Genomic DNA, 22122 nt, shown 5'->3' with positions numbered 1-22122 from the left:
AAGGATGTTGTTCACTGCACCCCAAAAAGGATGTTGTTCACTGCACCCCAAAAAGGATGTTGTTCACTCCACCCCAAAAAGATTGTGTTCACTGCACCCCACAAAGATTGTGTTCACTGCACCCCAAAAAGATTGTGTTCACTGCACCCCAAAAATGATTTTGTTCACTGCACCCCAAAAAGGATTTTGTTCACTGCACCCCAAAAAGGATGTTGTTCACTCCACCCCAAAAAGATTGTGTTCACTGCACCCCAAAAAGATTGTGTTCACTGCACCCCACAAAGGATTTTGTTCACTGCACCCCAAAAAGATTGTGTTCACTGCACCCCAAAAAGGATGTTGTTCACTGCACCCCAAAAAGGATTTTGTTCACTGCACCCCAAAAAGATTGTGTTCACTGCACCCCACAAAGGATTTTGTTCACTGCACCCCACAAAGATTGTGTTCACTGCACACCAAAAAGGATTGTGTTCACTGCACCCCAAAAAGATTTTGTTCACTGCACCCCAAAAAGATTGTGTTCACTGCAGCCCAAAAAGATTGTGTTCACTGCAGCCCAAAAAGATTGTGTTCACTGCAGCCCAAAAAGATTGTGTTCACTGCAGCCCAAAAAGATTGTGTTCACTGCAGCCCAAAAAGATTGTGTTCACTGCAGCTCACACACAGAAAAATGGATGTGGATCACTGACACCTGCCTATCTCCAATCCCACACCACACAGCAATATCGATTGTAGTTTGTAGAACACAGTTTCCCTAAAATTCAGCAGACTCTGTCCCTAACAGGATTGAGAAGAGATCGTAGATCAGGATTGAGTGCAGACCCCACCCCCCACACAGCAATATCGATTGTAGTTTGTAGAAGACACTGACCCTATATAATTCAGCAGACTCTATCCCTAAAATGCCTACAACTCGCCCTGCCTAAACACTCCGACCTGTCCCTCAATTCTATCCGGACACAAATGTTTTTTTCCTGCCTATCTTTCCCTAATCAGCAGCCAGCACGTTGATGTGTGCTCTGTCCCTGAATCTAAGCAGCATAATGACGCCGCTGCGGCTGCCTCGAACTTATAAAGACTTGGTCACATGCTTCAGACGGCCAATCACAGCTACTGAGACATTTGCAGGCATGGCTGGGATGGCTTAAGGCACACCAGTTAAACGATTGTTGATTGGCTGTTGAAAGCCCGCCATGAAAAGAGCGCCAAAGCATGCAAAACCCGGAAATAAAACGACCGAACACGGATTTTTACCCGAACATACAGTAAAGTGTCCGTGTCCGTGTTCGGGTACAAAAAATCCAATTATTCGGTACGAACACGAATAATACAGTCCGTGTTCGCTCAACACTAGAAACAATCCTTCAGGAACCATCAGACGAAACAGACCCTGTGCAAGACAGGAATAAGAATGAGGAAGCTTATGCTGAGTTAATACAATTCCTGGATGATAAAAGTCTATCTCTTATAATGAGAGAAGCAACTGATAATGGAAGAAAAGCGCTGAAAATCCTGAGAGATCATTATGCTGGCCAAGGTAAGCCACGTATCATAAATTTATACACAGAACTAACATCTCTTCAGAAGTCTGAATGTGAAAGTGTCACAGACTATATCATACGCACAGAAACAGCGATTACAGCACTTAGAAATGCAGGAGAGACCCTCAGTGATGGACTATTAGTGGCTATGATTCTTAAAGGCCTGCCTGAATCATTCAAACCATTTGCAATCCACATAACACAAGGTAAAGAAGATATGACGTTTACTGACTTTAAAACCCAGTTAAGGATTTTTGAGGACACTGAAAAATATCACAGCAGCACAAGCACTGATAATGTAATGAAAATCAGCACCCCTGTTGTACCAACAAGGGAGAAAGACATCATTGTCTGCTACAGTTGTCATCAGAAAGGTCACAAAGCTAATGCATGTCCATACAAAATGAATAAGAGGAAGACAAATTGGTGTAATTATTGCAAGAGCTCCACTCACAGTGAGACATTGTGCAGACGAAAGGCACGAGACAATGTAAAGCAGGTAGTGGATGATACAGAACAAACATTTGCTTTTAAAATAAGCGAAGACCAGTTAAACAATCCCAAAACAAAAAGCCTGATGGTAGATACAGGAGCAACATCGCATATTATCACAGACATCAAGAAATTTAAAAGATTTGACACCTCGTTTAAGCCAGAGAAACATTACATGGAGTTGGCAGATGGGAAAAGAACTTCCGGTGTAGCACTCAAGAGAGGCGACGCTGAGGTATACCTAATGGACAGTAAGGGAAGACAAAGGAGGACATTGCTACAGAACGCATTGTTTATCCCCACATATCCACAAGATATTTTCTCTGTTGAAGCAGCAACAAGAAATGGGGCGTCTGTTGAATTCAGACAAGATGACAGTATTCTGATCCATAAGAATGGTACAAAATTTGTTATAAAGAAATACAACAGGCTTTACTATTTGAACACCTATAAGGAATGCGATGACAGTTGTTACGGTTGTTATGATATTCAGACATGGCATGAAATCCTAGGTCATTGTAATTACGATGATATCTTGAAACTACAGAATCTAGTAGATGGAATGAAGATCCAAGGTAAGGTTGATAAGTCCAACCTGAATTGTGAGATTTGTATCCAAGGGAAATTTGCTCAGAGTAGAAACAGGGAGCCTGACACCCGTGCAAAATACCCACTTGAACTAGTACACACAGATTTAACAGGTCCTATAGAGCCAGTTGCAAAGGACGGATTCAAATACGTCATAGGATTCACTGATGATTATTCTGGTGCAGTGTTTGTATACTTTCTGAAAAACAAGAGTGACACAGTTCTAGCCACAGAGAAGTTTATCGCTGATACTGCCCCCTATGGGATCATCAAGAGAATGAGGTCAGACAATGGTACCGAATTCACATCGAATGACTTCCAGTCACTACTCATAAAGAAGAGCATAAGACATGAGACTTCAGCACCTTATTCACCACATCAAAATGGAACAGCTGAAAGAAACTGGAGAACACTGATAGAGATGGCAAGATGTATGCTAATAGAGAGCAAAGTACCAAAAGAGTTATGGACATATGCAGTGATGACAGCAGCTATGATTCGAAATAGATGTTTTAACAATCGTTTGAAGCAAACGCCATACAACATACTGACAGGGAAGAAACCAGACTTATCAAAAATGAAGATTTTTGGGTCAGAATGTTTTGCATACAAACACGATAAGAAAAAGCTGGATCCAAAATGCACAAAAGGAATTTTTGTAGGATATGACAAAAATAGTCCTTCTTACCTAGTGTATTACCCTGAAACTGGCAAAGTCTTCAAGCACAGACTAGTAAAATTCATTGAAAAGGATGTAATCGAGAAACAAACTCAGACTGAGCTGTTGGACAATAATGATGATTTCTATGAGGAAAGGAGTGTAATTCCTGTATCAGGTCCAATGACTAATGAGACCCCAGATTCTTTAGAGAAGATTGTAGAGGACAAAGATGAAGACCATGGTACAAGATACCCTACAAGAAATAGAAAAACTCCTCAGTATTTAAATGACTATGTACTAGAATCTGTTGGTGATGATCAGGTACTGATGAACATAGATTACTGCTATAGAGCACATGATGTACCTCAGACCTTCAGAGAAGCTATGGAAACACCCCAGTCACAAAGTTGGTTAAATGCAATGAAAGATGAGATGGAGTCACTAAAGGAGAATGATACCTTCAAATTGACCACATTACCAGAAGGCAAACATTCAGTGGGGGGTAGATGGGTGTATGCAATAAAAAGCAATGCAGATGGAACTGAAACGTACAAAGCCAGATTTGTGGCAAAAGGCTATAATCAAGTAAAGGGAACCGACTACATGGAAACTTTTTCTCCAACTGCGAATTTTACTTCATTACGCATTTTGATGCAAATGGCAGCACAATATGATTTAATCTTGCATCAAATGGATGTGAAGACAGCTTACTTACATGCCCCAATTGATTGTGATATATATATAGACCAACCAGAAGGTTTTGAGATCAAAGATGACACAAATAAAAAGCTAGTTCTCAAACTAAAAAAGTCACTGTATGGTCTTAAGCAATCGGGAAGAAACTGGAACAAGATGCTACATGATTATTTATGTTCAAATGCATTTATACAAAATTCTGTAGACCATTGTGTTTATGTCAAACAGAACAGAGATGAACAAGCAATATTACTAATATGGGTGGATGATCTCATCATTGCTGCAAGCAATGAAAAACTACTCAATGATGTGAAGTCAACACTTGCGACAAAATTCAAAATGAAGGATCTTGGAAAACTGAACTATTTTTTGGGCATTGATTTTAGACAGACTAGTGAAACGGTGAAGATGAATCAGAAGAGATACATTTTGAAAATGATAGAAAGATTTGGTATGTCAGATTGTAAACCGAGATCTACTCCTTGTGAACAAAAATTAGATTTCGACGACAAAAGTGAACTTGCAGATGTAAAAAGCTATCGGGAGATAGTAGGCAGTTTGATTTATGTGGCTACGTGTACAAGACCGGATTTGAGTTGGACTATAAGCAAACTGTCACAACACTTTTCACAACCAAGTGTACAACACATGATCACGGCCAAACACGTACTGAGATATTTGAAAGGAACTGTCAATTTTGAACTATGCTACAGAAAATGTAAAGAGAAGTTAAAACTAGAGGCGTATAGTGATGCCAGTTGGGCCTCAGACCAGATTGATAGGAGAAGCACAACAGGATATTGTTTTAGCCTGACTGAAAATGGACCTCTGATTTCTTGGAAATCAAAGAAACAACCAACAGTTGCACTATCTTCATGTGAAGCTGAATATATAGCATTAGCTGCAACCACACAGGAGAGTCTATATCTTGCACAACTGCTGAGAGAATTGGACAGTGAATGTCAGTTTGAGCCAGTGAAGATTTTTGAAGACAATCAGAGTGCGATAGCTCTCGCAAAGAACCCAGTTTACCATCAAAGATGCAAACATATTGACATTAAATTCCATTTCCTTAGGTCTATTCTGAGTGAAGGCAAGATAGATCTTGAGTATTGTTCTACGGATAAAATGGTAGCTGATGTTATGACTAAACCAATAACAAAGTTTAAGCTTGATAGATTTGTGAGTTATATTTTTGGAGTATAGAGAGTAAAATGATGTAACTATACTAAACTATTTTTCATAAGCAGTATAAGAGCAAGTGGGGGTGTTAAGATATATGACATTTTGTTTATATGCCCTTATACAGCTTATCCATTGATCTACAGTGATATGAATATGTTGTCTGTTTGTTAACCAGGAAGTGTTTAAATAAAGTTGCACTCACTAAAAAAAAAAAGACAGAAAAAAAGAGGCAGCAGAGACTGCAGTGTGTGTTCCTGAGAAAACTAAAGCATGGTGCCTGTGTGAGTTTGTCCTCCATCAGAGATCTGCTATAATCCGGTTATCCTATCTCTTAAGTAAAAAATGGCAACAGTTATACACAGAAACTAACACCAACATGTGTAGGAGGCTCCTGGCTCCCATGCCACCCTAAACTATAGCCTACATTGGCTATACAGACCTTTGGCCCCAGAACAGTATTAGAACTAATGATAGCCACAGGTGCTATGCGGTGTCCTAAAGTATCTTTACTAGCAAGTAAGTTGTCTGCATGCCAAAAAAGCCCATGCATGCTGTGGCCTGAACATATGTTGTGCCACATACTTCCACAGCATGCCACACGCCTGTCAACCCCGCCTAATCTTATAAAATCACTATTGTTATGCCTCACATGCTGACCAGAACCTACAGTTCCTGTGTCCAGTAGACAGTGCTGTTCATTGATCAGTGTTTTGCTTTTTATCCCACTAGGTGTGGCATTAAAACAATAGTCTGATGTGCAAACAGAATTTTACCTGTAAAGTAAACCTTTTTTTTGCTCATACCAGGCTTAGGAATAGGATGTGTATGGCTTATGTATGAAGACCACAGTGCATATTTATAGAGGGAGCACGGCCTGATTGTGAAGAAGGCCAAGCAGGTCCTACAAGTTCTAACCTGCTTGCTTGGCTGCACTGCTAAAAACTGCTTAGTGGAGGTCCAATGGGGAATATCACCTCCCCATTCAGCGGCTAGGTGTGGGGTGGCGGAAGCAAGCATAGAGGCCATCTGCTTTTTCTCTGCAATTTAAAAATATTGGGATTTTTGACTTACTGTAAAATCCATTTCTCTGATGTTCATTGATGAACACAGCTCCTTATCTTCTTAACCACTGAGTTATAGTGCCCCCTACAGGAGTAGGACACTAGGCAGGAAAAAAAGTCTGGCTATGTCTATGGGCAGTCCCAGGGGGAATTCTCTATCTCCCTGCTATAGCCACTCAGTTTTGTTACAAAAAGTGTCAGAAGAATCACAACTCCACAGAGGGGTAGGTGCTGTGTCCCTCAATGAACATCAGAGAAATGGATTTTACGCTAAAACAAAAACCCCATTTTCCCTTTCATTCATTGATGGACACGGCTCCTCATCTTCTTAATCATTGGCACCTCCCAAAGCAGTGTTAAACATGAGGGGTGAGAACAGCGAAAAAGAAACTCCAAAGGCTAACTGTAGCCAACCAGGTAAACAGGAGCTCAACCAAAACAACTGGAGTTACCTTAAAAAAAAAAAAAAAATGCACCCTCAAAGAGGACCAGGTCCCCTAAACAGCAGCCTGCAAAAAACCTTGCGGCCAAAGGAAGCATCCGCAGATGCCAACACATTCACTTTATAGTAAAAAGTGTGCACCGACGACCAGGTTGTCGCCTTGCAAACCTGCGTCACTGATGCCTGATGACGGAAGGCCCAGGAGGCACTGATCGCTCGAGTAGAGTGCACCTTGACAGGGAAAGGAGGAACCTGACCCTTGATGGAATAGACCTGAACCACTGCCTGTCTGATCCTTCTGGAAATGGTCACAGAGGAAGTGGACAACCCTTTTGGAGGCCCATCCGTGTGCGAAAATAGTGAGTCTTCCTAAAAGATTCAGTAGCTGCCAGGAACACCCTCATTGCCCGGACCACATCCAAGGCATGCAAAGCAATTTCCTTTGGATGTTTTGGCCTGGAACACAGGGAAGGCAACACAATGTCTTCATTCAAATGAAAATCAGAGACAACCTGAGGAAGGAATGATTGACAGAGGCAAAGAACCACCTGTCACAAGTTAGCCTGTAGTTTTTGTTTGTATACTCTTACTTCCTTGCTGCAGTGCTTCAACCTTGCTTGTTTTCACCCTTGGTGTCTGGCTTCTCTGTTCGCCTATGGGCATTGCGTACTCCACTGTGGGTTTATATCCTTTTCCTTTCTATTACTTCCTGGGTCACCTCCCTGTTTGCTTCCCTATATATACACACATGCTCAGTGCAGTGCTCCTTGCCTGAGCAACTTCACTGTTCTCTGAGATCCCATCAGTATACCCCTAGGCTACTGTATCTGATTTACTGTGTACTGACCCCGGCTTTGTCTTTCCGTCTGTGTTCGTTTGCTGCCTGCCCTGACCTCGGCTTGTCTCTTGGATATCCTTTGGTCTGCTGCTTACTCCGCACACGCCATTGGTCTCCACATCTTCATATGGGCCTACCTGGGGGCCGCGACCTGGTTCCAGCTTGCTGCAAGTCCACCCCCACCATCAGGGGCCCTGGTGAAGAAGCAGGCTGGGGCTTAGATGCACCCTTAGGAATCCTGAGCTGGGGATCTACAAGGGCTCACTACCACAGCCCCGTTGACACCACCTTAATTCTGTGAACCACCAAGTATGTTAAATTACAGGGTAACGCCGCAAATTCCGACAACCTGTGCGCAGAGGTGATAGCCACTAAAAAGGCCACCTTCTGGGACAGTGTAAGCAGGGGAATCTCCTGAAGTTTCTCAAAAGCAGGCTTCTGGAAGACAGAGCACCAAATTGAAGTCCCAAGGCGGCAACAGAGACCGCACTGGAGGGGTCAAGAGCCTAACTTCCTGAAGAAAAGTATGTACCAGGGAGTATGTGGCCAAGGGCCATTGAAAGACCACTAAGGCCGACACCTGACCCTTACTAGTACTCAAGGCCAGTTTCTGCTCAAGGTCAAGATCTGAGCCACCGAATAAGAGCAAGGATGAACCCCAAAGACTCACACCACGCAATGTGCATCTTCCACATACAATGGTAGATCTTCCTAGGAGTAGATTTCCTATCTTTTAACAGCATTGGAACCACCGACTCAGACAAAACCTCTATCTATCAGCACCTGCCGTTCAAAAGCCAAGCAGTCAAAGCCAGCGACTGTAAAGTAGGATGGAAGATTGGACCTTGGGACAGCAGATCCTCCCTGAGAGGAAGCTTCCAAGGAACGTCAGCGACCAGCCTCACCAAATCGGTGTACCAAACCCGGCGAGGCCAGTCCGGGGCCACTAAGATGACTGGAATCCCTTCTGCCTTGATCCTGCATAGAAGTCTTGGCAGAAGCTTGAGAAGAAGGAAGGCCTAAATCAGACAATACTAACCCCACAGGGCCACCAGCGCATCTGTGGTGTCTGTCAGAGGATCCCGTATCCGAGGCACAAACCTCTGCACTTTTCTGTTGAACCAAGACTCCAACAGATCCACCACAGGGATGCCCCACCGGAGACACAACTGATGAAACACCTCCGGATGAAGGGACCACTCCCCTTAGTCCAACGCCTGCCGACTTAGGTAATCCGCCTGCCAGTTTTCCACCCCTGGAATGTGTACAGCAGAGATGGCTGGAACGAACCATTCTGCCCACCATAGAATGCCGGCTATCTCCAGAGCCGCTAGGACACTTCTTGTGCCCCCCTGGTGATTGACATAAGCCACGGCCAAGGCACTGTCATATTGAATGCGCACTGGACATCCCTGAAGACGATCTGTCCAATGTTCCAGGCACATTCTGATCGCTTGGAGTTCCAAGACATTGATCGGTAGTTTGGACTCTTCCAGTATCCAGATCCCCTGAGCAGAATTTTTGCCAAGGACGCCTCCAAGCCGGACAAGCTGGTATCCGCAGTGACCACTGTCCAAGACAAGGGGAGGAAAGATTTTCCCAGCCGAATCACCGGAGAATGAAGCCACCTTTATAAGGGACTCTTTCATTTCCCTGGTTTAGCCGGATCTGATTGTCCAGAGACTGTGGATTCTTGTCCTATTTGGCCAGAATCTCCCTTGCAGGGATCTCGTATGGAACTGTGCAAATGGAACCACCTTGAACGTAGACACCATCAGGCCCAGCACCCACATGCAAGCCTGGAGGGACAGCAGGAGACGAATTGCAGCCTGCAGTTTCTGGAGTTTGCCCAGAGGAAGGAGCACTATGGCCAAGTCCATAGTCAGACCCAGATATTCCAACTTTGTGGACGGAACCAGAGCAGACTTCTGAAAATTCAGAATCCAGCTAAACTCCGTCAAAGTTTGTATAGTGATTTCCACCAGAGCAGTCGGAGACTCTGCTCGTAGAAGGTCGTCCAAGTAGCCCAGTACCGCGATCCTCCATTGGCGTAACGATGCTAGTACCGGAGCCAACACTTTTGTGAAGACCCGAGGAGCAGAGGTGAGACCAAAGGGTAACGCCACAAACTGATATTGCTTCTCTCCCACGGCAACGCAGAAGAAGCGCTGGTGACCAACACACATTGGAATGTGAAGGTATGCGTCCGTGATGTTGATGGAGACAAGAAAAACCCCCTAATGCAGGGCAGCCACCACCGTGCAAATGGACTCCATTCTGAACTTCTGCACCCGCACAAAGCAATTCAGCGCCTTGAGGTCCAGAATTGGACTCAACTTTCCTTCCTTTCTGGGGACTGTAAACATGTTTGAGTAAAAACCCCTGAAAACATTCCAAAATCGGAACCGGGACAATCACCCTTTGAAGTAAAAGGTCTTGCACTGCCCCAAAAAGAACCTGTAAGCGGACCGAGGACAGTCGCATGTTGGAAGGAAGAACCTAACTGGAGGGTAAGAAGGAAACTCGATCTTGTAGCTGGACCGTATGACCTCTTGGACCCACTTGCCTTGTACCAGGGAAGTCCACGGGTTCGGGAACCAGTGAAGATGTGCCTCCACCCCAGATACGGGTGAGGGCCAGCCTTCCTGCTAAAGGGGCCTTGTCCGTGAGTCACCCACTCTTGACTTGCCAGACCAAGTTCACTTGGATCCTCCAGAGGAGGCCCCGAAGGGCTTTGATCCCTTGTCAGTCAACCCTGAGGGACAAAAGAACTTCTTATGAGGGCCGACGTCTATGACAAGGGTCCTTGCCCTTAGTAGCCTGTGGAAGAAAGATACTCTTCCCCCCTGTGAGACCTTTAATGATGTCATCCAGGGTAGCACCAAACAGGGGATCTCCTTGAAAGGAAAGATCAGTCAGACCAGCAGTTGAGCCTAAAGACGTGCCGAAGGACCACTGCTGAAACAGAGAGCCGAGCCACAAGGGGAGCCGCATCCAAAGAGGCATCAGAGATAAACTGCAGCCCCTGGACCACCTGATCCGCCGGCTCAGCAAAGGCAGGGGGGTGCTACTTCCCCTCCAGGTCACGGCGCAAAAGTTTAGCCCATTTGGTCAGAGTCTGCAACACCAGGGCAATAGTGAATATCGGCCTCAGTGCCAAACCAGCAGGGTGTACATATTGCGGGCCACAGCCTCCGCCTTCCTGTCAGCCGGGTCCTTAAAGGCCGGGGACTCTTCAACCGGAGGGCCCACCATCAGTAAGAAGGGACTCCTCATAGGCTTATCACCTAGCAACTCGCAAGGGGACGCTTTGGTCTTCCCCACCCTTTAGTGACAAATCTGTCGAAATAGGAGAGGAAAGGGAACACCTTTGCCGCTCTGGAGGGGTTGTGGGTGCCAAAGGGAACCTGCGCCTCCATCGCAGCAGCATAGAGGAATTCTCCTCACTATCTGTGGATTCAGGGCGAGTGGTCGCTGACCCAGCAGAGTGACCCTGCTAAGGGACAACCCCCACCGCTCTGGCAGCACCACTCTGTTACCAGTCATATACCACCAATCGATCCTCAGCAGAGAGGGAGAGGACCCCACCAGACTCACCACCCCACAGAAACCAGGCACCGCAGCCACCAGGAGAATCTGCACTGCATGAGCAGCGATCAGGATCTGAAAGGATCCAGGATTCAGCACCAGGGGATGAGGAGGGGCTCCCACCTCCAAAAACGCCACCCAGAAGGCTCCACAGACATGGCCACCACTGTTTCTTTTGGCAGACCATCGCAAAATGGCCGCCGGACTACACAAACATGGTGTAACGCTCCTGCGTTTCTTATATGGTGTGGATTTTCAGCTGCAGAAATAGTTCCACGTCAGTTGTCATGTAAGAGATATGCTGAGATACCATTCCCAACCTCAATGACTCATCATGTGTGGAAGGTCTTATTTCAGCCAGTAAATACACACAATTAGCAAGCTGGTTCCTAGAGTGACTTTATATATGTGGTAACACAATGATGAAGGTTTGAGGGATAGGTTGAGTGGAGGTGGTAGGTGATAGACACTTGAAGGTGAGACAGTAGCAGATGGATGCAGGAAGGTTTAACAATGTTGTATGATAGCAGATGATAGAATAGCAGGTGGACATACAAAAGAGATCAACCCAGTGCAGAAAAGTAGCAGTAGTCTCAAGAGCTAGCAATCTAGTTTATGCAGATGTGATAAACAGTCTCTACTATGCAGAGCTAGATAGTGTAAGCTTAGTATAAGTTTATAGAGAATTCCCCTGCGGGGTACTTAGCACTATTAGCGATACAGCCGAAGGGTGGTTCAGGAGAGGCGGATGATCCAGTAGCGGGATACAGGGATCAGCGCAGCGAGGTTCCGTCAGCGAAGTAAGCTTGCAAGCATGGAAGCTTCAAGCAAGGTTAGCATCCAGATAAGGGTGTTTGAACGAACACATGTGAGTGAGAGCCGACGCCTTAAATAGCCATCTAGTCCGGCGCTGAGTGATGACAGCTCCAGTCTTAAAGGTGTATGCGCACCTTTCCAAAAGTAAATGGTAGGGCGCATACACTTGTGGAAAGTGTAATTTAGGGTACCAAAGGTACCGGAACATTACAATACCCCCCCTTTAAGGCCTGCTCCTGAAGGCCTCTGGAGCTGGTTTGTCTGGGTATCTCGCATGAAAATTGCGGATTAATCTAGGGGCATGTATGTCAGAGGTGTTTAGCCAGGTGTCGTCTTGGGGCCCATAGTTCTTCCATCTAACCAAGTACTGAAGTCTTCTTCTGTAGATACGAGAATCCAGAATCTCTTTTATCTCGTATTCTTCTCCACCTTCAACTTGTACAGAAGGGGGAGGTGGAATATTAGGCCTTATTCCTTGGTCCGGAACATGGGGTTTTAGTAGCGACACATGGAAAATGGGATGGATTTTTAGGTCCATTGGCAATGTAAGCTGCACTGCAGCTTTTCCAATAAGTTTCTTGATTGGGAAAGGTCCCAAGAACAGAGGTCCAAGCTTTTTGCTAGGGATCTTCAGTCTCAAGTTTTTTGTTGAGAGCCAAACGAGGTCCCCGATAGTATACTGTGGAGAAGGTCTTCTACGAAGATCATAGTACTTCTTTTGTTGACTGTGAGCGTGTGCAATGGTAGTATTTAGTAAACCCAGAGAATCCTTTATTTGGGAAAGATAGTCTGAGGCTACTGGGTTATTTGAAGGAAGGATGCGTGGAGGGAGAATAGAGGGATGGAACCCATAGTTCAAGTAGAACGGACTCTGCTTGGTTGTACTGTGAGTTGCGTTGTTGTAGGCAAATTCTGCCAGGGGGAGAAGATCCAACCAATCATCCTGTTGGTAAGAAGTGTAACAACGTAAATACTGCTCGATGCATTGGTTGACTCTTTCAGTCTGTCCGTTGGTCTGCGGATGGTAAGGAGAAGTGAGCTTCCGCTCAATCCGTAGTATGTGACATAGTTCTTGCCAGAATTTAGAAATAAATTGGGATCCACGGTCAGATAAAAGAGTTTTTGGGATACCATGTAATCTGAAGACATGTTTCATCAGGAGTTCTGCCGTTTGTTTGGACGAAGGTAGTCTGCGAATAGCAATGAAATGTGCCATCTTTGTCAGATGGTCCACTGACACCAAGATGGTATTAAATCCTTTGGAAGGAGGCAATTCTACGATGAAGTCCAATGACAGAACCTCCCATGTAGTTTGGGGTATTGGTAGACTGCATAGTAGGCCGGATGGTCTCGTAGTGTCAATTTTGGACCTGGCACAGACATTGCATGAAGAGACGAATTTTTGTATAGATGTTTTCATGTCAGGCCACCAGAATTGCAGAGAAATCAAATTGAAAGTCTTTGTCATACCCATATGTCCTGCCATAGGCACATCATGCGATAATTCCAAGATCTTGGTGCGTAGGGTAGGTGGTATGTAAAGTTTGTCGTTGTAGTAGAGGAAGCCTTCTGCATCGGTATTTAGTTGTGGTGGGGGTGAATCCAACCTTATACCATGCAGAACCTCTTCCTTCAAGGAACGGACAACTCCAATAATGCGTTTGTGAGGTATTATAGGAACGGAAGGAATTTCAAAGTAATTTTCTTCAGTTAGTCGTGATAGTGCATCCGCCTTTTTGTTCTTATCTGCAGGTGTGTAGGTCACTAGGAAGTTAAACCTTAGAAGAATAGTGACCATCGTACCTGTCGATGCGAGAGAGTTTTGCTAGTCTGAAGATATTGGAGGTTTTTATGGTCCGTGTATATAATTATTGGTAATTGGGTGCCTTCGAGTAAATGTCGCCAATTCTCCAGAGCCAATTTTATAGCAAGCAGTTCCTTCTCACCCACGGGGTAATTTATCTCGGGACTGCTCAGGGATTTAGAAAAAAAGGCGACTGGATGAAGTGGTGAAGTGGGGGTAGGTCGTTGGGAGAGTATTGCTCCTACTGCCAGGTTTGACGCATCTACCTCCAGAATGTATTGGAGGGATGGGTCTGGATGGCGTAATATGGGAGCGGAAGTAAACCTTGTCTATAACAAGTGGAAAGCCTTATTTGCTTCTTCTGACCATTTAAATGGTATTTTTATGCTAGTGAGCTGTGTGAGGGGTCTCACAATAGCAGAAAATTTTTTTATGAACTTCCTGTAGAAATTTGAAAATCCCAGGAATCGCTGTAGCGCCTTGCGTGTAGTTGGTGTAGGCCAATCCTGAATGCAGGATATTTTACTCATGTCCATCTCGATTCCTGTTTTGGATATGATGTAGCCTAGAAAGAGTACCTCATCTTTATGGAACAAGCATTTCTTCAGCTTCACATAAAGATTATGTGCAAGCAATCTCGATAATACAAGTCTTACATGTCTTATGTGTTCAGACAGGGTCCGTGAATATATAAGTATATCGTCCAGATATACCACAACACAGACATCTAGTAAGTCTTTAAAAATATCGTTTATAAATCGTTGGAAAACTGTAGGGGCATTGCATAGGCCGAATGGCATCACAAGATACTCGAACAATCCGTATCTAGTTCTGAACGCAGTCTTCCACTCGTGTCCATCACGGATTCGAATGAGATTGTATGCTCCTTTCAGGTCTAATTTTGAAAAATAGGTAGCTCCACGCACCTGCTCAATGAGCTCAGGGATAAGTGGTAGAGGATAGCGATCTTTTATTGTGATAGCATTCAATTTCCTGTAGTCGATGATAGGTCTGAGACTTGAATCTTTATTGCGAACAAAAAAGAGTCCTGCTGCTGTGGAAGAAGTGGAAGGTCTAATAAAACCTTTTTCCAAGTTCTCATCCAAATAGGTTTTGAGATGGGCAAGTTCATCCTGTGGAAGAGGATAAACATGACCGAACGGCAATTTGCTATTTGGGAGTAGATCAATGCTACAATCATAGTCTCGATGAGGAGGTAATGCTTGAGCATTTTTCTCAAGAAAAACCTCAGAAAGATCCTGATAACATAGTGGTGCAATCTCATCTGTCACCACAGACAGAATCTTCCCGGAAAACGGGAGGTTACACGTTTCCTCGCAATAACAAGAAGGGAAGGTCAAGGACCGTTTCTTCCAATCTATGGTTGGTTGGTGTGTGTGCAACCAGGGAAGTCCCAACACAATGGGAAAGTGGGGTGATGGTATTAAATCTAAGGTAGAAGTCTCCCTATGAGACTCGTTAATAGTGACTAGAAGTGCTTGTGTCTGATCGGTGATCGGACCAGAGGATAACGGAACACCGGTAATAAGACTTACTGAGACAGGTTTGAGTTTAGAAATAATAGGAATTTTATTTAAAGCAGCAAAACATATATCCATATAATTTCCACAAGATCCTGTGTCAATCATGGCCTTAGTAGTAATCCTGTTCTGGTCCCACTGTAATGTCAAAAAAACAGAAATGTAGGGGTTAGTGAATGAAGTTGTCAATCCTCCTAGAGAGACATGTGAACACTCACCCTTCTTTTTGTTGACTAGGGGACAGACGTTTATCTTGTGATCCGGGGATGCACAGTACAAGCAGAGATTTTCATTTCGTCTTTTGGCTTTTTCCATAGTTGATAGCGGTGGGCGTATGGTTCCTATCTCCATAGGAACGGGGTCAACGGCCAGACTCCGAGAGGAAACGGATAATGGCATTCCCATCTTTTCAGCCTTTCTTTCTCGTAGTCTTCTATCCATGGTAATACTGAGTTGTATTAATGCATCCAGGGTTTTTGGCAGATCCGCTCGGGCGAGCTCGTCCTTAACGGCTTCTGATAGGCCAAGCCTAAATTGGGTTTTCAGAGATGCATCATTCCATTCTGAATCAAGGGTCCATCTCTTGAACTCTGCGACAAAGTCTTCCACAGGCCTCCTTCCTTGTTTCAAGGATCTTAACTGAAGATCAGCAGTACTCTGCCTATTGGGGGTCATCATATAGGCTAGTGAGCTCTGCCAGGAACAAGGCATAGGAGTTGAGAAGCTGGTCGTTTTTCTCAAAAACAGAATCTGCCCAGGCTCGAGGATCGCTTGATAGGTAAGAAATAATAGTACAAACCTTAATGTGATCAGTAAGGTAGGTACGAGGTTTTAGCAAAAAAAGTAACTCACATGCGTTTTTAAATTCGCTAAATTTTTTGCGATCGCCTGTAAATACCAAAGGGGGATTTATCTTGGGTTCAGGGGACTGAGCAGAGGTAAGTTGTGTCAGTCTAATTACCTGCTGCGACAGAGCCTGATTGTCTTCTTTTAATTCAGCAAGTGCGTGTATTAACGCAGATACTTGCTGTTTTAATTGTGTCACCTGAGTGGCTATTTCTGCTGAATCCATTTTTTAGGTTCGTTCAATCTGTAACGCGCCTGCGTTTCTTATATGGTGTGGATTTTCAGCTGCAGAAATAGTTCCACATCAGTTGTCACGTAAGAGATATGCTGAGATACCATTCCCAACCTCAATGACTCATCATGTGTGGAAGGTCTTATTTCAGCCAGTAAATACACACAATTAGCAAGCTGGTTCCTAGAGTGACTTTATATATGTGGTAACACAATGATGAAGGTTTGAGGGATAGGTTGAGTGGAGGTGGTAGGTGATAGACACTTGAAGGTGAGACAGTAGCAGATGGATGCAGGAAGGTTTAACAATGTTGTATGATAGCAGATGATAGAATAGCAGGTGGACATACAAAAGAGATCAACCCAGTGCAGAAAAGTAGCAGTAGTCTCAAGAGCTAGCAATCTAGTTTATGCAGATGTGATAAACAGTCTCTACTATGCAGAGCTAGATAGTGTAAGCTTAGTATAAGTTTATAGAGAATTCCCCTGCGGGGTACTTAGCACTATTAGCGATACAGCCGAAGGGTGGTTCAGGAGAGGCGGATGATCCAGTAGCGGGATACAGGGATCAGCGCAGCGAGGTTCCGTCAGCGAAGTAAGCTTGCAAGCATGGAAGCTTCAAGCAAGGTTAGCATCCAGATAAGGGTGTTTGAACGAACACATGTGAGTGAGAGCCGACGCCTTAAATAGCCATCTAGTCCGGCGCTGAGTGATGACAGCTCCAGTCTTAAAGGTGTATGCGCACCTTTCCAAAAGTAAATGGTAGGGCGCATACACTTGTGGAAAGTGTAATTTAGGGTACCAAAGGTACCGGAACATTACACATGGCCACCGTGCAATGCAGTACAAGGCTACAACACAATTGCAGCCCTGGGTGGCATCATAAGGCTCCCAGGGACCTAGGAGGGATCCCTAGGCCTCAAGGACAGGCCCAGGCAGGATGGGGGGCCCTGGTAGGGGCCCCCACTAGGTACAGCCAGTCGGGTTGCCAGCGGCACCCCCCCCGGCCCCATCGCCAGCATAGCGCCGTGCCCCCACCCCAGGAGGTGGACCAGACCACCCACACAGCCCCAGCATAGGTGGAAGGGGGTTATGATAGAGGGACAGATGAAGGGGGGTGCCTGATGGGAAGGAGGGGAACCCGAGGGTCTGATCGTCCCATGGAGGGGCCCACATACACCCCAAAACCTTCCAGGGGGATGGGGGGGCAGCTAGTCATCATACCAGGAACCAGGCAGGCACCGCTCCAGAGAGAACCAATCACCATCGAAATGGGGGTGCTGTTGGCCAGGAGGAATGCTGCGACTCGGGCCGAGACTGAGGCGTTTAACTCGCAGGCCAGCCCCCCCCGTCCAGTGGGGCTATTTCGATGCCGACCTAACACTGAGCTGAGGTCTGCGCATGCCAGACAGGGGTGCCCACTGGATCTAGATTATCCAGCCTGTCGCCCAGTCTGGCAGTTGATTGTAGATCTCACAGGAATAAACCAGAAGAAAAAAATCTATCTAAAAATAAAAAAAATTGCCAGGAACAGAGATCCCGGAAAGGAACTAGGTCCTTACTCCTGACTAGGCAGAAAAAACTGAGTACCTATAGCAGAGAGAGGGAGTATACCCCCTGGCACTGCCCATAGGCGTAGCCAGACTTTTTTCTGCTTAGTGTCCTTCTCCTGTAGGGGACAGTATAATCCAATGGCTAAGACGATCAGGAGCTGTGTCTGTCAATGAACAAAAGAGAAAATATATTTTTGGAGATAATCCATGTATGTATTTACTTATTTTATACATAAAACCTAAAAGAGAATTGTGGAGCTAGAGGGAGAGAGTATTTGGGTACAGTTTTCAGTGAAATCAATGATAATCTATCTGAATATTGTTTAATGCGATGGCATTTATATTTGAAAAAATAATTACAGTTACATTAACTTTCCATACTTCCAACAAAATACCTACATCTGTCTTGATGTCTCATTACCGCATACCTATCTAAGTGTTGCTGCTCCTTTATTGTCCAATCGGTAGCCTACAAAATGGGAAGATGACACCACTGTATTTCTTGAAGTGTAACTGAAGGCAGAGGAGAGGGATTAGAACATCTGTCAGTTATTATTGCTGCCGGTGTCCCTGTTAGGGAGATTCACCCTCTCTATTTGTCATGTTTACTGTTATCATCGAAAGCAAAAGTAAAAAGAAAATCCCAAATTTTGTGTTGACATCCTAACAGTAATAGAGGGGAAATCATCCAATAGGGATACTAGTTTTGGCAACCTTGGTTTCCCCAAAAGATTCCCCTAATTTGCAGGGACTCCCCCTCACTTACTGTTATGGCTATGGGACAGGAAGTGAAGGTAAATCTCCCCAATGGTACAAAGATGGCAAAAATAGGTGTTAACCTTTAAGGGGTTATAACTAGTGATCGACCGATATCGTTTTTTTCGTTACCGATACCAATATTTCGCCGATATTTTCACACATGTAAAATTTTGCCAAAAAAACACAAATTAGTTACTGAACATGTAAATCTTTATTTATTAACATTTTTAACATTAAGACCTCGTTCTTCACACCTTAACTGCATAAAAACTGATAGGAAAACTTAAATTGCAGGGACATTTGCATTTCACATCATCTGATCTGATCTGATCTGATTAATGCTTAATAAAGTGCTGCAGTAGTGGACTCACTCACTGCAATATTTTTAATTCACTACTGCAGTGCAGTCATTGCAAAACTGCTAGAAAAAGAGCAAGGCAACAGCTACACATGTCACAGTGGATTGGACTGGAGTCAGTGGGGGACTACCTCTGTAGTATGGCACTCACTGCAACCAGTGCAGTCAGTGCAATACTACTAGAAAAAAAGCAAGGCAACAGCTACACAGTGGATTGGACTGTAGTCAGTGGACTACCGCTGCAGTAGGGCACTCACTCACTGCAATCATTTTAAATCACTACTACACTACTGCAGTAGTGATTTAACATTTTTGCAGCAGTGAGTGGCGTTCTACTGCAGCAGTAGCCCACTGACACGGACTCCAATCCACTGTCTACTATGTCTATTTTTTTTTTCTAGCAGTTTTGCTCTTCTGTCTGTTGTCTTTTGGAACATTTTTCTCCTGCATCTTGCTCTTCCTCATCAGAAACCTTCTCTTCTTGTCCTTGACTTTTCTTTTCGTCAGGAGGAACCTCCTGCACCTTCTGTTGAATATCTTCTGTCAGCCATTGCTTTGCCTTGGCCAATACATCATCAGAAGAGAAAGGATGGTTCTTGTATCGAGGATCCAAAAGACATGCAAGCACAACAGTTTTATTCTCCTCGTGCTTCTCAAACCTTTTGGCGATGCTGTCCCTCATGGCCTGCCTACATGCTTTGATGCCACGTGTGTTGGGTACTTCATTCTGTTGAAGAAACATCTTCAGGACTCTCACACATGGGATCACAGATGAGTCGTAATGACTCACCTCCAGTGTCACTTCCTCAATGGGTACGAGCATCTCTATAATGTTGGCTACTATGTTCCACTGATCTGCGGTAGGACAAGAATGTCCTCCAAGTTCATATTTACCAGAATATATAGTGAGAGCTCGCTTCTGCTCCAGCATCCTTTGTAACATGTGTAGCGTTGAGTTCCATCATGTTGGAGCAGCCTGTATCAGGGTGCCTGCGCAGTTCCTCAGCATGGTAATAATGTCCAGCAAAGCTTTCTGGTTTGACAGACCATCATTTACCACCAGTTGGAGGGTGTGTGTCATGCAACTGAGGTCTGACACTTCCGCAAGTCTCATACCTTTACCATGTTCGCTCCACTGTCTCGCAGCACAAGCATCACTCGTCTATGGTGATTCCCCATTTTTCTAGCATGCCTAGAAACTTTTTTTTTTTATGTACTCCCCAGTGTGGAATCCTTGCATCACTTTTGTATTCAACACCAAATGCTTTCTTGTCCATCCGCTGTCAATGAAGTGGCATGTAAGACTCATTAGTGATTCTGTTTGTCCTTACCAGCAGTCCGTCGTGAATGAGAGTGAGTTGCCAGCATTCTCTGGTTGCAGCATAGTCTTTACTTTTTCAACGACCTTTTGGTGAATTTTTTGCAGCATTTCAGTTCGATAAAATTTGTCACTCTTCAGTGTGTACCTTGGCTCAACTATGGACATTAACCGCCTAAATCCAGAGTCAGACACTATTGTAAATGGCTGGTTATCAGTCACCATTATCTCTGATTACTCTGTTCAGCAGTTGGGATCTTCCATCAGATTTTAGCCACCTGTTTTTTTTTCTGAAACATATGTTATTGTTGCCTGGTAAAGGGATGATTCACCTTGTGATTCATTTTGTTTTTGATGTGCTGCATTATACAATTCAACATGCTGAACTCTTAGATGGGTCCAAGTGCAGATCGGCCCCTCATATATCGGTGTTGCCGATAATCGGTCGATCTCTAGTTATAACCTACCTTTATTCAAATCGGAAAAAAAAAAAAAAAAGCTTTGCCTGTGTTCTACTTTCCTTTTAGTTTACTTTTACTGAAAGTGGTGTTACTCTCCTGGTTGAGCTATCTGACCTGGAAGCATAAATTACAAAAGTAGCTAGACAGATTTACAAATGCTTTACCAGATTTAAATATTTCAACAGCACATTTAGCTCTTTGCCTGGGTTCAGCTTTAATAAAGAATATAAAGATATAACAACCTGTGAGCAGTACATACAGTAATGTACCTATCCCTGTTTACAGTCAATTTTGTCAGTGCAGCACATGCAATAAAAATGGCAATATATATGTTTACCCTGTGTTGTGCTATAATGAAAACTAAAGAATTTAAAAAAAAATGTGCAATATGCATTGGTAAGTACACTGCTTTTATGTTCATGTTTTGAAAAGTTGCATGCATTTATTGAAAGGAATCCTTTTGGAACTGCATTAATTATTCAGCATATTTTGTTATTATTAAAAGAAAATAAAACCACAACTTTACGTTTCTGACACTAGACACACTCAGTACATAAGCTTTACTGCTAAGATATAAAGGGAGCACTTTACCTTTTGATGCAGTGTGACATCCGATTTCTTTCATCTGTTAGAAATTACACCAGCGTTCACATGCTGGATCCTCTCTGGGAAAGAAAATTAAAAATAAAAAGATTTTAGTAAGTCTGCTGGTGTAAGATGTAACAAACTAAATTGTGCCTTCCAGGGATGAATATAAATATATCTTTGAAACAGGCATATCATTGTGATATTTCCTTGGGGAAGAGGGCATAAATCTGGCCATATGCTGTTAATCTTTGTGAAAATTTTAGTTCCCCAGAACATTTAATATGCCCATCATTGACTCAAAGATTTTTTTGATCGACTGCAACAAATTTATGTTCGATTACCATAACAATGTATAGAATTTTAATGTTCAATATTTCATCCTTTACAATAATGTACAAATACAACAAACATGATTTTTCCTGACTGAGGACCCCATTAACAGCTAGAATTCCATTTGGTCAGATAAGAAACAGGAAATATTTTCCATCCTGAGCTTTTGAATTTCCTTGTTCATGTGGTCAATCAATTTGTCCTCATTAACCATTAGAAAGTTGTTAGCCTATGTGTCCATGCACACATAAGCATTCACAGGCATTTTAATATTTAGTATTTACAGGCTAACAGAACCCCATCACCAGCTTGTTCAGGTAATGAGCATTTGGGCACAAGTGTTTGCACGTTAATGTATTCTAATGGCCAGAATAAATTAACTCCCTTGTGCCAACCACCTCTAGGCCCTTTAACCACTTAAGCCC

At 44.0% G+C, this 22122-nt stretch overlaps 1 long non-coding RNA gene across 1 annotated transcript in view; it reads right to left on the bottom strand.

Annotated features, from left to right (window-relative positions):
* LOC309545403 overlaps positions 1 to 22122 on the bottom strand; it is a 192478-nt gene that overhangs the window by 32459 nt on the left and 137897 nt on the right. The window contains exon 2 of the long non-coding RNA XR_014224892.1: positions 21371 to 21442. This is a non-coding gene — a long non-coding RNA (uncharacterized lncRNA). The remainder of the gene's footprint in view (positions 1 to 21370; positions 21443 to 22122) is intronic.

This window comes from Pelophylax lessonae (assembly GCF_965119305.1).
Source record: "Pelophylax lessonae genome assembly, chromosome: 2".
NCBI classification, from domain to species: Eukaryota; Metazoa; Chordata; class Amphibia; order Anura; family Ranidae; genus Pelophylax; species Pelophylax lessonae.
Note: the sequence above shows the minus strand (reverse complement) of the source record. Positions and strands in the feature narration are given on the sequence as shown.